The sequence below is a fragment of the Primulina huaijiensis genome, chromosome 9 (genome assembly GCF_012295235.1).
Source record: "Primulina huaijiensis isolate GDHJ02 chromosome 9, ASM1229523v2, whole genome shotgun sequence".
Classification (NCBI taxonomy): domain Eukaryota; kingdom Viridiplantae; phylum Streptophyta; class Magnoliopsida; order Lamiales; family Gesneriaceae; genus Primulina; species Primulina huaijiensis.
Genome location: NC_133314.1, coordinates 18,240,213 through 18,244,340, shown reverse-complemented (window position 1 = coordinate 18,244,340; position 4,128 = coordinate 18,240,213). Strand labels below are relative to the sequence as shown.

The following is a 4,128-nucleotide window of genomic DNA, read 5'->3' as shown; positions in this document are numbered from 1 at the left end:
TCGTCTTAACATCCTCCCAGGATTTATAACAAGTTTTTTGAAAAATTTATTTTTATTATTTATAATAACATTATATTATATAGTAAATATATAAACAATAAATAAATAAACAATAAAATAAATATTATTACTTTTGTTATCTTTTTCTTCTGTTTTCGAGCTTGGAAAAATATGGAGGACTTTTAGAGCTTCGTGCTGATAACGTGTTATGAAAAAGTAAAAATTTACGGTAAAAAATAAAAATCTCAAACTCTCAAAATTATCACACTACACACTTTATAATATTTTTCTCTCAACTCAATTGTGATTTTCTTCACAAATGAGAAATCTATTTATAGAAAATTTTTACAAATAATCCAAAAATAAATTACATCATTACCTTCATCATCACACACAAATTTCAATATTTAACACCTAATTTTACCTAATTTTCAACATTCAAATATTCAACATTCAAATATTCAATACACACATTTTAAATATTATTTTTCAACAAAATCACAATATACATAAAATTGTACATATTAATAAAACAAAAAAAATGTACAAATTTATATTTAAAAAAAACCAAAATGATATTTGGTGGTAGCAAAATGTTTACAAATAAATGGGGTAAAAGTGATAGTAATATGAAATTTTTATAGATAAAATTATTATTATAATTAGTATACAGTACAATGATAGTAACTTATGTATTTGAGGACTAAAAAATTAAAAAATAAAACGTTATATTGAGTTAGATAGTTGATTAACAAAAAAAGATTTTGAGATTTGAAATATATAAAAAATTAAAAATTATCCTAATTTGATCCAAAAAAATTAAAATATTTTTATATGAAAATTGTCAATGAATTTTTTTTTATATATAAAACGCACATCTATATCTAATTTTAAATTATCAAAGTTCATCTCATTTGTACATACGCAACACGTGTGCCGGACGCCAGTAAAAATAAAAGATGATATATTCTCTATGGTTTTATATATATATATATATAAATATATAACTATATATATATATATAATATATATATATATATAGATATATATATATATATTTATAGTTATATATATATAACTATATAAATATATATATAGCTATATATATATATATAAATATATAACTATATATATAGTTCTATATAACTATATATATATTTATATATAATATATAGTTATATAGTTATATAATATATATAGTTATATATAATATATAGTTATATAGTTATATAATATATATAGTTATATAGTTTTATATATATAACTATATAAATATATATATAGTTATATAGAACTATATATATAGTTATATAGTTATATAATATATATAGTTATATAGAACTATATATATAGTTATATAGTTATATATATATATTTATATATAATATATAGATATATAGATATATATATATATATATTTATATCTAATTTCTTCTAAATTTTAACTAAAGACGTGATGATTTGAAGTTAAGACTAATTCAACTTTTATATATTATAAATATTTAATATTTCACATGAATATATATGAATCTATGACTATATATTAAATGGGATGGGAATACCAACTGTGTACGTATTTTCAATTTTGGCCCAAATTAATTATGAGATAATTGATAAATTTTCTCCTGATGACTAATGTATATTATATAATACTTGATACATGCGAATCAAGGTAATAATATTAACTTAAGCTTGCATATTATATTATTACATAACTAATTTTAAATTTGTACTTTTAACAGGAGTTTTATTTATTTCAAACAAGATGTATATGCTCTTTTCATCAAGTTTTATTTTCATATATTTTATTTATAATTTATCAGAGTAAGTCTAGCAACTGATATTGGGACCAGGATCAACTCCAAGTTGGCTGCTATAGCTTCTGTAATATTGGACACGAGAATTGACTGCACCCGAGTTCCCTCCATTGCATTCCATTCCATTAATGGCTCGAATCGTGGCCCCGAATCCCTGTCCAGAAGTTATAGCATTATGGCAATTGTTCATCCAGAACCAGAGGGCTGTCTTGAAAGATATGACATTTTCTCTAGCCACGATATCTGGGTTGTTTAGCCCATCGAACCCGATGCTTTTCCCGGCTGGCCCGTAGTAGTTCCATGTAATCTGAAGGGGACCTCGCCCGTGGTAAGCCTTTCCGGACTCACACGGATATTGACTGTTACTGGAGTCGCAGTAGTTTCNATATATATTACAACATTTTAGGGATCAAAATTAATTGTTGGAGTGTAATGGCATGCCTAAAATGCACGAAGCATTTTGCAAACCTTAAATTAAACTCACTTCCAGTTTCGTGTGCGACATTAGCGAAGAACGCAGCAACCTCACGCCTAGCAACATCTTTAGACCCGCTGGCGAAAGACGGATATGAGCCGGCCGCAGTGAGAAAAGTTGAGCGGGTGTAGAATCCTTTCCCCTCGCAGCCTCCACCTGCCCCATTAGCGATCCCATTGAAAAATGCATCAGTCAGTGACAGTCACTATACCGGAAACTTCACTTCCACCACCACTTGGGGATCCATGCATGGGCCGGATCGGCATCCTGTGCCACAATAAGCGGCGGTGCTACCACAATAGCCGTATTGACTGCAACAAAGGTTAGACGCGCAGCCACAGTTTTGCCCGAAAGCCAACTCCCCGGCAGTCAGAATTATAGCTAAACAGGTATAAAATGTGACACAACATTTTCTTGAACTGAAAATGAACATTTTTAAGAATGATTGAAGAAAATGTGGTGTGTGTGTTGATGCATAGGCAGGGAGGGATTATGGGGTATTTATAGTGGAAATTGGAGATATATTAGTGCGGATAGTATGGAAATATTGTAAAAGTAGAATCAAGTGGAATGACTTTCTACCGAGACCGCTTCTAGGAAAATATGTATAGATCAAAGGAAGGATCAGTCACCACTAATCTGGTGGAGTAACATTATGGGAGATACTAGAGTTCAAAATTTGGTGAGAACAAAGTTACGAAACTGATCACTCGTTTAATGGTTATCTTTACCAACATATTCTCGAAAGAATCCGTTACATATAATTTATCCAGTGTGGTTTATCTCACTAGTACGGTTTGCAGGTTACTGTGTGAACAAGGAGTTTAATTACCCAGTACGTAACGAAAGCTAATGGCGTGGATTTCAACGTCATAAAAAAAAGTACATATGTTTATTTTCAAATAATGTTGCGCTTTGTACTATGTTTTGTGGACAAGGGATCATATATTATATTTAAAAAAAAATTAAGAAAATTGAATTATATTTATCTGGATAGATAAAATGTGTATATAATTTTTTTAAAAAAAAGGACGTGCATGAAATATATTCCTGAAAAGAATTATTTGAATTTGAATTTATTGATTGCAGTTTGTAGTTTTGAAAAATGTTTTGTCTTTGTGACAAATGGATATCATTTATTATTGTTTCTTCAAAGTTTGTCCTAAGGCTGATGAAAAGAATATGGGTACATGAATTTTAGAAAATGAAATTTGTTCGATCTATTTATATTCCACGCATAAAACCCTTCAGCGAAGAGAGTTTATAAATTTATAACTAGAATTACAATTTTATTAATTTTATTCTTGTAAGTTGATTTATTTTAAATTTAGTTATGTACTTTTTCATAATTTAGTTTTCATTCACTAACATGGATTTTTTTGGGTTTTGATTCTTTTATTGCCCCAAAACCTCTAAATCTACGGGATATTCTGATGTTCACCTACGTGATTCATGTGAGAAGAAAACATATATTACAAATATTAAATCTACCTATACAAAAATAAAGGGAGACGAAAAAAATTCCTCTCATATTGAGATATTGGAGGTCGTTTTAGTTTATTTTGTCCTTTCGATCTTTTAGCTTAGATAAATTTTAATGCATGTGTGTAATACATGTTTTTTCTCACAATATGTACCAAGTAAGAGAGCATCGGTGTCAAATAAACTATCGAATGGATTTAGTAGTTTCGAGAAAAAGACCAAAATAAAAAAAGCCAAGTTATTAAATAAAAACTAAAATTTGACAAATTATGTGATTAAAACTCAAACATGTCAATTTACACTACTGAAATTAGCATTTTCCCAATTTTTTAATAAGCTATGTATATATTCGAG

General features: G+C 28.0%; 1 pseudogene; it reads right to left on the bottom strand.

The window, feature by feature from the left end:
* Window positions 1-1,770: 1,770 nt before the first annotated feature.
* Window positions 1,771-2,754, bottom strand: LOC140984995 (basic endochitinase CHB4-like; annotated as a pseudogene).
* Window positions 2,755-4,128: the final 1,374 nt, after the last annotated feature.